This window comes from Benincasa hispida, chromosome 12, assembly GCF_027475165.1.
Source record: "Benincasa hispida cultivar pf3 chromosome 12, pf3_genome.v1.1, whole genome shotgun sequence".
NCBI classification, from domain to species: domain Eukaryota; kingdom Viridiplantae; phylum Streptophyta; class Magnoliopsida; order Cucurbitales; family Cucurbitaceae; genus Benincasa; species Benincasa hispida.
The window spans coordinates 14,870,646-14,885,842 of record NC_143489.1 but is presented as its reverse complement, the minus strand read 5'-3'; positions in this window follow the sequence as shown (position 1 = coordinate 14,885,842).

Here is a 15,197-nt window from a genome sequence, read left to right as displayed (position 1 = left end):
ACAGAACTCCAAAAATGGTGGAACAATCGGAAGAAAGGGCCGCAAACGCAAATAATATAATAGCCAACCCCATCCTCCTAGCGAATGACCGTAATAGACCCATTCGGGACTATGCACCGCCCAACCTATATGATTTCTCCCCAGGAATCATGAACCCAGCTTTGGATGGATCAAGGTTTGAAATGAAATCGGTTATGTTGTAGATGATTCAAATGACCGGACAGTTTGGTGGAAGGCGTGACGAGGATCCGCATGCCTATCTTCGAAGTTTTATTGAAATCTGCAACACTTTTTTGTTCCCAAACATCTCCGCTGAGGAAGTTCGATTAACATTGTTTCCATTTTCGTTGTGTGACCAGCCACAAAAATGGGCTTATTCTCTCGAACCAGGGGAGATTACATCATGGGAACAAGTAGTCTAGAAATTCATGAAGAAGTACTTCCCTCTGATGGAGAACGGCAGAAGAAGGAAGTTGAACATCAATTTTGAACAGGATATTGTCGAATCGCTCAGCGACGCTTGGACGACATATACAGATGGAAATTTTCTACCACGGATTGATCCCTGCTTCGCAGACAGCTGTCAACGCGGCAGCAGCTTGAGGTCTGCTAGATAAAACTTACGATGAGGCCAAGAATATCCTTGATCGCATTTCTAAAAATCATGAAGACTGGAGAGAAAGCGATCAAAGATTAAGAATCAAGGACAGTGACGCGAATAACGGGGCCATCGCATCCCTTCAGAACCAAATGACTTCGATGATGAACTTGATACAGGGAATCGCAATCAGTAGCCCAGGAACCCATAGTGGGCAAGTCAACGCAATCAACCAGACAACCGCAAGTTGTGCTACTTGCGGTGAAGGCCATCTAATGAAGGAATGCCCAAGAAACCCACAGTCGGTCTATTTTGTGAAGAATAATCCGTTTTAAAAAACGTACAACCCAGGGTGGAGAAACCACCCTAACTTCGCGTGGAAAAATCAACAGCAAAATTTTCAATTAGTGGCGCAAAAAGAAGGGCCACCCGGATTTTCCTCATGAACCAACAGTCAAACGCAAAATCAACCCAGCAGTTCGCCGGCACCGCAATCTTCTTCCTTGGAGAGTTTGTTGAAGCAATATATTGAAAAGAATGAAACAATGCTTCAAAATCAAGCAACGTTTATCCCCAACCTGGAAATTCATATAGGCCAGATTACGGGTGAACTCAAGAATAGACCACAAGGGGTACTGCCGAGTTCAACGGAACTCCCGTGCAACCCAGAGGGTACGGGAAAAAAGCAATGTCAAGTTGTGACATTGCGGAGCTGAAGAACTGTGGCGGAGGAGAAGAAGAAGCTTAGCCGGTCTTCTTCAATTGCGATGGAGCCGGAGATTGCGTTGACTAGAGGATAAATAGAAGAAAGATGCCCAAGTATCTTTATCCCAGAAAATAAGCTCTGAATTTTTCCAATGCAAATATCACCGCAAGCAATTCTTTTTGTGGTCGTGTAATTTGTTTGAGCAGGGTTCAAGGTTTTACTCGCATATGCGATGGGATGTAGCATTGTTTTTTTCTTTTGCGCCAGCACAGCTCCCATTGCATAACCGCTTGCATCGAACATTAGTTCAAAGGGTTGTGTCCAGTCCGGTGCGATCAACACAGGTGCGGTTGTTAATGCGTTCTTCAAAATCCTGAATGCGTTGAGGCATTGGTCATCAAAGTCAAACTTTCTATCTGCTTCCAGCAACGCACTCAGTAGTCGTGCAATCTTTGAAAAGTCTTTGACAAAATGTCTATAAAAGCCAACGTGTCCTAAGAAGGTCTTGACAACCTTCACATTTGTTGGAGGTGGAAGCTTTTCAATCGCCTCAATCTTTGCCTTGTTCACCTTCAGCCCATCCTTAGACACCTTGTGCCCAGTCACAATACCTTCTTTTACCATGAAATGACATTTCTCCCAATTCATCACAAGGTTCGTCTCTTCACATCTTTTCAATATCTTCTCCAGGTTATTGAGAGAGACTTCGTATGTTTGGCCATACACCGAGAATTCGTCCATGAAAATTTCTACAGAGTCTTCAAGATATTTAGAAAAGATGGCGATCATATACCTTTGGAAAGTACTCGGCGCATTGCATAGACCGAACGGCATGCGTCGAAATGCGAATGTTCCATACGGGCAGGTGAATGTGGTTTTCTCTTGATCTTTAGGAGCAATAAAAAAAACAGTAGAAAAACAGTAGAAATCATTTCCAGCTAGGCGGTCTAGCATTTGGTCGATAAAAGGCAAAGGGAAGTGATCCTTCTTTGTTGCTGCATTTAGTTTGCGGTAGTCCATGCAAATCCACCATCTAGTGATGGTTCTCATTGGTATTAATTCGTTATTTGCATTGGGGACTATCGTCATCCTTCCTTTCTTCAGCACGCATTGCACGAAGCTGACCCACGTATTGTTGGCTATTGGATAGATAATTCCCGCGTCTAACCACTTGATTATCTTCTTCTTTACGACCTCATTCATCGTAGGGTTGAGTCTGCGTTGATGTTGATCGATCCTTTGTGATTCTCTTGGAGTCGAATCCTATGCATGCAGTATGCGGGGCTGATTCCTCTAATGTCTGTGAGCGTCCAGCCAATTGCATTTACATACTTTCTCAGGATGCTCAGCAGCGCATTTTCTTGATCTTCATTAAGTGCAAAGAAAATTATTATAGGTAGCTTTTCATTCTGCCCCAGAAAAGCATACATCAGGTGGTTTGGAAGGGTCTTCAGTTCTATTGTTGGTGGTTGTTCCAAGGATAGTTTTGTTGTTTTTCTTTCTTCACTCATTGTCAGCTTGTCTTCTTCGAATGCGATCATCTCATTTTCTTTGGTTGTTTTTTCCATGATCGCATTGCATATTACTATGGATGCGATCACATTCTCATCTTCATTTTCATCTTCAAACTTTTCTTCTTCATTCAAACTTGCTTCATCGTCAGATTCATTGAGGTCTTCTTCCTCAGAATACTTCATGGCTCAGATAATGTCAAACTTGAGCTTCTGTCCATTCATGCTCAGCGTGATCTCTCTTTTGTACACATCAATCTGGGCGCGACCAGTGGATAGGAATGGTCATCCCAGTATGACGGGTACATCCTTATTTGCTTCATAGTCCAGGATGATGAAGTCTGCTGGTAATATAAATTTGTCGATTGTAACTAGAACATCCTTCACCTTCCCTTCTGGATGCACACAAGATCTATCCGCTAATTGGAAAGTCACCGTCGTAGGCACTAGCTGCCCCACGTTCAGCTGCTTGAAAATTGACCGGGGCATCAAGTTGATGCTGGTCCTGAGATCGCAAAGCGCTTGACCGATGTATAACCCTCTAATAGAGCAAGGTATAGTGAAACTTCCAGGGTTGCGCATTTTCGTTGGGACTATATATTTTGAACTTTGTGTTAAAGCCATCGTTGCGAACTTACCAGTGCTTCTCTTCATCGCACTATATCCTTCAAAAACTTTGCATACTTGGGCATCTGTTCAATCGCTTCAATAAACGGAATGTTAATATGCAACTGTTTTAGCATATCTATGAAGCGTTGATACTGTACCTCATCATTGTAATCATTGTATTTATCCTTGGGCATCTTTCTAAAGTAATCATTCACACTGACCACTCGACGATAAAATATTTGATGACGAAGAAAGATGCGAAGCCGAGATTGATCAGATGGGTTCTCCTCCTCTAGGAATTCAACACAGAAATTATCGATCGCAAAGGGATGGAGAACTAGGTTGCAGACCATTTATCCAGATTAGAAAATGCTGAAGTTGACCACAATCAATCAGAGGTGAACGCAACTTTCCCAAACAAGTAGCTATTTAAAATTGAAGAATTGCCATGGTATGTGGACGTGGTCAATTTTCTGGTTTGCGAACAATTTCCTAAAGACTATACAAACCACCAAAAGAGGTGGCTTAGACATGAATGCAGATCATATTATTGGGATGAGCCAAATCTTTATAAGAGGGGGTTAGACCAGATTTTGCGCCTGTGTATACCAGATGCTGCTCGCCAACATATATTATCACAATGTCATGACTCGCCATATGGAGGGCACTTTGGAGGTCAATGCACAGTAGTGAAAGTATTACAAAGTGGGTATTATTGGCCAACAATATTCAAGGATGCAAGAGACTACGTGATGGAGTTTTGCACAGTTTGCCAACGCATGGGTAATATTTAATGGAAGCATGCGATGCCCATGAACATCATTTTAGAACTAGAATTGTTCGACGTTTGGGACATTGACTTCATGGGACCATTTCCATGGTCACAAATATATTATGTTAGCCGTTGACTACATTTCAAAATAGGTAGAAGCGGTAGCATACGCCGCAAGCGATGCTGTGGTAGTCTCCAAGTTCCTGAAGAAAAATATTTTCACTTGGTTTGGCACTCCCCGTGCCGTAATAAGTGATGAAGACTCCCACTTTATCAATCACATCATCAAAAATTTGCTGCTAAAATATAATATCCTCCATAAAGTAGCCACCATATACCATCCACAGACAAATGGTCAAGCTGAAGTGTCCAACCGGGAAATCAAGCTGATATTAGAGAAGGTGGTGAAGCCTTCACGAAAAGATTGGGTAACAAATCTAGACGATGCCTTGTGGGCATACAAGATCGCCTATAAGACACCTATAGGCATGTCCCCGTATGCATTGGTATTTGGTGTTTGAAAAGGCATGTCATTTACCACTCGAAATGGAGCATAAAGCACTGTGGGCGGTGAAAAAGCTAAACTTTGATTTAAAGGCCGCAGGGGAAGCAAGAAAACTTCAATTGGTCGAGCTGGAGGAATGAAGAACTCTCACATATGAAAATGCAAAGATCTACAAAGAGCGCGCAAAGCGCTGACACGACAAACAATTATGCGAGAAGAATCTCCATGTCGGACAAAAGGTCTTATTATTTAATTCTCGGCTACGATTCTTCCCTAGGAAATTAAAGTCACGTTGGTCTGGACCTTTCATAGCCAGAGAGGTATTCCCGCAAGGCGCGGTCGAGTTATCCAATGAAGACGGAACCAACGTATTCAAAGTCAAGGGGCAAAGAGTAAAAATATATCGCGGAGAAGACTTGCATCACAAGGCCGCCTCCGTGTGCCTGAGGAACTCTTGACTGAAAAAGAAGTGGGCGGTCCCTGCATAATCATGCAATTCAAATTCATCAGGGTTGAAAGTTTTGTAAAGTATCCGTTGAAATCTTCAATTCATGAACTTAACTCTATCTTCTTACCATTATTATCATTTCGTTATCTACTGCATTCAAAAAAAAAGGAAGAAAAATTTTGCTAACTCTATTTTTTTATTTGACCCTCTCAATGTTTTCCTTGCAACGATCGTGGTGAACGACTGCGGAAGAGCTACACGAAAGACGTAACTACTTTATTCCACCACTGCAATCTAAGAAAGCAGTTTGCCGCAAAGAAGGATACGATCACAATTAATGCGGGCGACAGAGCAAATTTGAGGGTTGTATCTCTCCTTGACTTTGTTTATTCCAAATTTTGCTCTATCGCATATTATTTTAACTTTGATAATTTTATCATCGCATCCTTTTTAGTCGGCGCAATCATTTAACAATGATTAATTTAGTAAGTCACTGCATTGTTTCTATTTTCCAATTATGATTTCAATGATGAAATGCATGCCTCTATTTTTTTCGTATATACTAGAGTCAACTTAATTTTAGGACAGTCATCTCATGAAATATTTCTAGAAGTTAGTGGTCTGCCAGCTTTCTTTCAAACTAACTTTTTACGAAACTTCCTAAGAGCATCACATGACTTCTTTCAATCTTTCAACAATGAGGACATTGCTGCGTTTAAATTTGAGGGTGCGGTATTCATTTTCAACTTTGCTATTTTTTAGGCACTACAAAAAAAAAACATAACGTTGCAATCGGATCCTACTCGTAGTCGGATGTCCGCATGACAACCATGGAGGCAAGCCAAAACGAAGGTAGGAATCGTGATCAACGCATAAATAAATGATCGTAACTCTGCTGCCAGATGGGCATGAGTTTAGACTGAGAAAGAGCGCCTTGCTCGTAGTTGGATGTCCGCATGACATACGTGGGAACAAGCCAAAACGAAGGCTAGGCACTCGGATCAATGCAAGGTCATAGAAAAATATATATGTCTAAAATATGCAAGGATAAAAATCATTTGAAAATACCCCAGTTGAAAAAAAAAAGTTTTTTTATGAAATAAATCATGCGATGCCCTGGAAACAAGTAAAGTTTTTTTGAAGGTTAAACTTGCGGTCCCTAAATTTTAGAAATATTTTAAGAAGAGACATGGATAAGAATTAAGGAGATTTTGGTACATAGGATTTGAATAAGGCAACCTTGAGAAATCTAGGAAAGAAGAAGGTGATTGACTTGCTAGAGAAAATCTTTAGCTTATGCTTGAGGAAAAACATAGTTTTAATTTTGGGGGTGAGGTGTGAGCACATAACTTCATGCGATAGAAGATAACATGACGCATATGGCAGTGGAGGTTAAATCAGAGTTTGTGGCTATCAAGTAAGCTTCATGGCAGGGCCAATGAACTTCTGGTGTGAAGTAGACGACGCGTCAGGGTATGGACATTAATGCACCTTGTCAGTTCAATCATTAGTGAGAGAAGAAGAAGTGTCCTTTGATACCTATAAATACCCACGATATTTCCATGCAAAGGGACACGACCAAAAAGACGTTAGAGGAAACTCTGTGCAATTTCTCACTTCATAAACACTTCCTTTCAAGCCCTCGAAAAAATCTTGAGTGAGAACTCAAGATTTCCTTTAGAAGAAAAAGGGGAAACTTCATCTTCAGCACAATTTAGCAAGGCAGTCATCCACAACACCAGAAGAAGCAAAGAATTGTATACCACAACTTGATATTCTATCTCTATCTCTTTTTCTGCTATTGTTGCCTTTTATATTGTGTAAAACCATTGAAAAAGTTCTTTTATCAATATAAATTCATATACAGTATTTTGTTTATTCATCTTTTCATCCATTTATCATGAGCAACTAATTTTTTAATGGGTTGAGAAACATTGCAACTAACATGAACTAAGTAAAGCTTAATCGTGCATTCAACTTATTTTATGCATGCTTTATAAACTATTTGAATAATTCGAAAGATTGTTCTAAATAGAATGAATCTATGCTTGAAAGAGTAAAATATTTAGACCTCATAAAACAAGAAGAGATTACCTATAGAAATAAAGACATCTTTTGCATCAAACACTTATCACATGCATTCTAGAAATAAGATATTGTGGCTGTATGCACTGAAAATTGTAGGCTCATACTTTTGAGTGATTTGTTTGAACACATGACATATGCATTTACTTAGGAATTGTTAGTGAATATTTTTCTCAACCCTACTTTTATTCATTTGAAATCGAAATCTCTCTGGATAGGTTGTTTGCTTATGATTGAGATTATCATCGCATCCACCATTATTTATTTTACTGTAGCAATAGAATAGGAACAAACTCATCATATACTTAACAAAACGACTCGCGTAAAGATCGAAACAATCATTGATAACACATTGATAGAATGCAATCCCTGAGTTTGACCCTGGACTGACCAGGATTCTAGTTGGATTTATACTTCGGTCTAACTAGGTAAAACTATTCGTTTGTAAGGTTCACATAGTAACTAATTCATTGCATAACGAGAATGCATCAAGTTTTTGGCACTGCTGTCGGGGATTGTGGTAACTAAGTTGCGCTAAGATTATTGTTTATAATTTTTGCAGGTCTTGATTTTTGGTGTATTGTACCTTGATCTGTGAAAGTAGTACAAACGTTTTATGAGCAAAGGATCAACACTTGAGCTAGTATACGACCCAGAGATTGAGAGGACCTTTTATAGAAGAAGAAAAGCAAATAGGAAAAAAAGACAAAAGATTAGGGCTCACATCATGGGAACAAGTCGAGGAAAAGTTTATGAAGAAATATTTTCCACCTATAGAAAATGCAAGAAGGAGAAGGGTAATCATAAATTTTAAACAGGAAGAAAACGAAGCATTAAGTGACGAATGGGAGAAATTCAGAAGGCTAGTAAGAGATTGTCCACATAATAGACTCCCTGATTATTTTCAAATGGAGATTTTTTTGTTATGGCTTGAATTCAGCATCCAAACTGTCGTAAATTATGTCACAACAGGTGTTTTATTGGATAAAACTTATGTTGAAGCTAAAAACATCCTTGATCGCATCTCAAATAATCATGAGGACTAGAAAGAGAGCAAATATGGCTCACAATCGAATGAGAGAGGAAGAAGTGGACAAAGTAATGATGCCATTGCATCACTACAACCGTAGGTGAATGCGATGACTAGTTTGCTGCATGCAATGGCAATGACAAAAACTGGCGTTGGAAATGGGCAAGTAAATGTGGTTACTCAGATCGCCAACAAGAACTGCATTCTCTACGAAGAAGTTGATTCGCTCGAGGAATACCCGCACAATCTACAATCTGTCTACGTTGTAAAAAATAATCTGTTTTCAAATACCTACAATCTCAGTTGGTGAAACCACCCGAATTTCCCTTGGGGCAGAAATCAGCAAGTATACGGCAACCATCATAATGCCCCTAAAGATGGACCACCTAGGTTCCATCAAGGACAACATGGACATCAACTGGCAACAAGCTCATCGCAACAACCAGTAACTTCACCTTTGGAAAATTTGTTAAAAGAATACATACATAAAAATGAGGCGGTTCTGCAATGTCAAGCGTTGTCCATTCAAAATCTTGAACTTCAAATGGGGCAGATCACTAGAGAATTGAAAAACATACCACAAGGCTCACTACTAAGCAACACTGAAGTTCCTCAAGTTCAGACAAAGAATAATGTCACACGGTGACATTGAGAAGTGGTAGCATAATGAAAGAAGATCATAAGGAAAAGTCAATGAAGCCTACTAATGAAGCGTATAGACCTTTTTTTGATGAAAAGATTGACAAGCGACCAATAAAGGAAACAAAGGTATCATCGCATGAAAAGCAAGAGGAAAGCTGAGACTCATCTATGACAGCTTCTACTTCAAAGGCGTCAAATAAGGTGCAATTCCCTCTATACTTAAAAAGGTTGAAGAGGAAGAATGATGAGAACTAATTTCAATGCTTCCTTGGAGTGTTAAAATAGTTGCATATTAACATTCCACTCATCGAAGTGCTGGAACAAATGTCATCTTACGCCAAATTCTTAAAAGATATCATCTCAAAGAAATGAAAAATGAGAAATTATGAGACTGTCGCACTGACACAAGAATGTAGCACCATTATACAAGAAAGTATTCCACTAAAAATGCGAGATCCAGGGAGTTTCACTGGAGGAATTTATATAGGGAAAGCCCTATGCGACCTTGGAGCCAGCATCAATCTCATGCCATTATCAATCTTTAAACACATAGAAATGAGAGAACTTGTACCCATAACAATTACTTTGTAACTGGTAGACCGTTCCTTGGTGCATCTAGAAGGGAAATTAGAATATGTGCTCGTAAAGGTGGATAAATTCATCTTTCCAGCTAATTTCGTTATATTAGACTATGAAGCAAATAAAGATGTACCTAACGTTTTGGGAAAAACCTTCCTCTCCATAAGAAGAACCCAAATTGATGTGTACAAGGGTAAAATCACCATGCAAGTTAATGGCCAGACGATGAAGTTTAACATTCTTAAGGCGATGGAATATCCTGATGAGATAAATGCATGCCAAACAGTTGAATTGGAAGAGGATTGACCTTGTAGGTTGGATTTCGAAGTTGGGGAAGCAATGGAACTGAAGGATGAGGCGAACGCAACATTGGAATCGTGTTATACGGTAAAAGACATGCAAAAGAATTTTGAACCTTTGGGCTTGAAGAATCAAGAAGGCAAAATCAAGCCTTTGCTCGAGCAATTGCCAGTTTTGGAATTGAAAGCGCTCCCCACCCACCTGAAATATGCATTCCTTGGTGAGAACAATACTTTACCTATGATTATTTCAGCAAAACTCTCAGAAGAAAAAGAAGACGCTCTATTGAAAGTTTTGAAAAAACTAAAACAATGAGCGCATTCTAACGCTACGGTTACAAGTTGGAAAATATCTATGGACTACAGGAAGTTCAATGTAGCTACTAAGAAGGATCACTTTTTGTTGCCATTTATTGATCAAATGTTGGACAGATTAGTAGAGATTGATTTCTTTTGCTTCTTAGATGGCTATGTAGGGTACAATTAAATCATGATTGTGCCTGAGGATCAAGAAAAGGCAACCTTCATGAGCGTCATGAAGCTACTATGTGACGAACAGAGTTCTTTTCCATGGCATCGCGATGCTAGGGCACGGAGTTGGGACGCTTCGAGATGGGGAGAAGCGTGTTTCAGTGCCGGTTTGCACGCGGTTTGGTTTTTTTTTGGAGCTGGTTCGGGTTCGGTTCACTTGGTTCGAGCGGTTTGAGGGCGGTTCGGTTGCTGGAGGTCCGGTTCGTGTTGTTTCAAGACTCAGTTCACCTATTTATAACCGGTTTGACTTTTTTCTAATATAACAGTTAGTTTTTTTATTAATTAAATTAATATAAATGTTATATTAATTTAATTAATTCTTTAGAAGTCCAATCCCACTCCATAATTGCTATTTAATTATGCATATGATGTGTGGTTTAATTATGTTATATATGTCATAATGTATGTCATATAATAAAATCCTACCATAAGTTGTGCATTATTTATGCATCATTTATATTATAAATGTTGTAATATTACATGATTTAATTTTATAGCATGCCCATGCATCATATAATATAAGTGTTATACATACACTTGCACGCATTAATAACATAACCATGCATCATTTATATTATAATAGTTATAATATATAGTCTGTATGTTATTTATTTCACTACCTTAATATATAAGTGTTATGCATATATAGTAATGAAATGGGAATTGCATGATGCGTGACATTACTTTAGATAATTTTATAATTGTTATAGTTTTATAAAGTATGTCATACGATGCAATGTATGGTTTTAACCTGTTTCATTTATTTTATAATAGTTATAATTAAATGAAATTAGAAATTAAAATCAGTAATTCAGAAGTACATGCAAACTTAGGTAAAATCATTGTTTAAAATAATTTTAAAATATGATTCACATAGACCTAAGATCATAAGTTGCTAATGAGATTAGAAATTAGTTTAATATTTATAATCAGTTTAATATGATTAAATTGGTTTTAATAAAAGATTAAATTTGTAGCAAACGTATCTATAAGGGATCTTTTGTCTAAGGCTAGTTCTATCTAGGCTGGGGTACCTTCCTGATCCTCCAGTGTCACAATGTTTCTGCTATATCTCTTGCCAGTAATCCCATTTTTCATGCTCGCATTAAGCACAGTGAGATCAGCTATCACTTTATTCGAGAGAAAGTAGTTGTCAAGGATCTATCCGTTCGGTTTATTTCTTTGCAGGATCAGGTTGTTGATTTGTTCACTAAACCACTCTCTCCATGTTGCTGTGCTCATTGTTGTACCAAATTCATGGCTTCTTTCCTGTTCTAAGTTTGCGGGGGTATATTAGATATTCGTTTTAGTTTTCATCTTCTTTACAAGTTTGTTATTAATTTTGTTATAGGTTATTGTAGATTTAATTTTTTTATTGTAACTTCTACAAGGAGGATGTTTTGTATCACCCTATCATAAAAGGGTCATGAGATTTCATAAAATTACTCAAGGAATCGAAAACATAATTAAAACTCAATTACTTAACTTATCTATTGCAACAAATATCATTTTTAATGATAATAACTAAGTGTATAACAACATTTTTAAAAAATTGCAAATATAGCAAAGTCTATCAATTATACAGTCTATTGCTGATAGACCTCTACCAATGATATGGTCTATCACTGATAGATTCCTACTAGTGTTATGATCTATCACTAATAGATTATCTAATTTTTGTTATATCTACATTTTTTTTTTTGCACTGTGTTATATCTGCTAATAAGGCTTGGTTATTATATTACAATTGCCTCTAAATATTATTTGGATATAGTCAGTTATTAAGATGTGTGTTATTTATCTAAGACTTATAAACGTTAGATATCTCAAATGAGTTATTGAATACATGTAGAAGAACTATATATTATGATAATATATGAAGCAAACTATACCCAATTACAAATCTTGGCAATCATTAAGTTAGTGAAGAATATGTATGATTATGGTAGATTAATGACTGAACGCATTCATGAAACATGAGTCGCAGTCAAAGCTTTATGTGAAGACAATAGAAGAACATGTATAGATGAAACCAAAACAAGATATATCAAAGTAGATGAAACAAAAAAAAATTTAAATATCAAAGCAGATAAAATAAAATAATATCTCACTGAAGCTCTCTTTTCCTATCATGATCTTGAAGTGTTTTAATTTTTCAATAAACTCGAATGTGGAAGCGATTAATAGAAATTAGATCTCAATAGAGAAATTAAATCAATCAAAATGACATTATTATAAAGTTTCAGTAAAACGGATGAAAACTTATTTGATTCCATTATATGATGAATATCCAAAATAATTTTCAATATTCTCCAATTCCAATGCCGTATAATCTTCAGTTCGTCATATGATATTATAAAGACTTGTTTTATTCAATGAATTAAACCCTAAAATAGAGATTATATTGTCCTTCATTATGGAATTAAGAACACGTAAAGATTGAGAGATGAAGAGAGAAGAACCATATCTTTGTAAAACTGTTTGTAAAACTGTCTATCATGTATAGGTTAGCTTTTAATTTCACAAAATAACAAAAAGACCCATTAATTTTTTCAACTTCACATAACATTACTCAAACTTATATGTTTCTAAAGTATGGGACGAAGGGATCTACACCCAATAATGCCTCTTCAATACTACACTAAGCATCACCGTATGTACAATAATAACAATTATCAATTATTTAAAATATATGCAAATCAAGATTAGAAATCAAAATTTCTAACTTGAAGAATCTAATGATATTAATATTCTAACTTTTTTTTTTTGAAAGATAATCTAAAAGACTGATTTACAAAGGCATTGCCTACTTTAATGTTGTAATATATGAGTCACAACTCAAATATCTCAAATGATGTTTTAATAAAGGAGGGTAAATGTGATGATGCACCATATTTTCCATGACTGTTGTTTTAACCCATTAATTTTTTTTAACAAGATTAGCCTTCTAGAGACCCTCTAGAGGGGGTGTTAATGAATGTTCAAATTAACAAATTTAATTAGATGCTCAATAACGCATTAAAATTTCTAATGAAATCCAATCTTCAGGAAATTATAAACTTAGAACTTACTCAGTGCTTTAGTTTTATAGAACTCAAGTAATTTTAGTCTTTCAAGTCTTCGAGCTTCATAGAGTTGTAGTCTTGAATTTGATCATAACTTTAAAGTCTTACTTAAGAATAAAAAGTCTAAGAATAAGATTCTTGAGAATCAAAAAACACTTTATTTGATTGTACATGAGAATATTATCAAAATTTTATAATAAAAATAGTTTTGTATTTTATTTATAAAATTAATCATGGACACCTCTATAAAATTTTGATAGATTAATTGATAAACAATAAATTCAATTCAAAGTCTTGAACAAAATTAATTGTTTAACTATCAAATAATAATATTAATTAAATTTTTAATTACAAATATTTGTAAAATGAGTAATTAATAATTAAAGTTATTTGGTCATATAATTTGTTGTATCAATTTGACGAGTTTATATAAATATGATGTATTAATTAATATAATAATTAAAATCAATTTTAAAAAATAAATATAAAAAATTATAATTTGATGAATTATAATTAATTGATGATAAACTAATTATAATTATTAAAAAATAATCTCATAAAATAGTAATCATATTAATAATTAATTAGCTACATATATAATTTATTAATGAATTAATAGTATTAATGAATCGGTTCTTTACGATTTATTAAATAATTTATTTATTTATTTATAAATTTGGAATAGTTAAATTTAAATATTTAATTTAAAATTTAATATAAATTTCTAAATTATAAATTTAATATTCATATATTAATTAATTTTAATAATATAAAATAATAGAAAACTCATAAATTTAATTAATTCATGTATTAAAGGGGAGAGAGTGAGTATCAAGAAAACTCGTTAGATGGGTATCATCTATGGGTATAAGAAATGCATGAGAATAGTTTATTCTCATACCTAAAACTTCAAAACTTGTACCAAACAAGGAAAGGTGTATTATACCTATTCTCATCCTTATTCCCATTCTAATTTCCTCGATCCAAACATCTCCTTAGAGCTTTAATCTTCAAATCTTGAGAGTTTTGAGTGCTTTGTTATTAATTCTTCTCCATTACCTCCAAATGAAGGGGAGAGGTTTTACATGGGTTTTACATGGACTTGGGCCCATGTAGTTTTGGGGTGTGGGCCTAAGTTGGGCTTTGGGCCTAGTCCTTTTTTTTTTTCCAAATTTTCATCGTGGGTTTGAATTAGGTTGGACTTTGGACTAAAGTAATTTTAATTATTTAGTCTGATCCAATTTAAGATTTAAAGTCCAATCAGACCTCTAGCCAAATTTATCGATCGTGGTCTAAGTTTAATAAGTCCATATTTGTGATCAACTATCCAGATTCAAGACGTGCATCTTTTTATTAGCCATTTTGACGTCTATAAATTTTTATTTTGAGTACAATAATTCTTAATTTGCCCCATAATTTAATAGAATTGACTTTGATTGTGATGATGTGGCGCTTTATGATTAATTAGTCGAAATTTCTTATCCATTGATATCATTTTAATAGTTTGTCATTGATAAAACTCTTTTTTTCTTTTAAGAAAATCATCAATAAACATTTTATTTATATCTATTCTTGATAGACCATTTTTACATACTATCATTAATAGATGTCTATCATTTATCAACAATTTTTTATATTTATTAACAACAATCTGTAGATATTTGCTAGATTATTTTTGTTTAGGGTGAAGTCGATTTGATGTTCTCAGATTTGGAGTCGATCAAGATTCAAATCAATTGTTTTTATTTAGTACTTGTTGATTTGGTTGGGGTTTTTTTTTTTCACATTTTCAATTTTATTTCCGGTTTTGTTTTTAA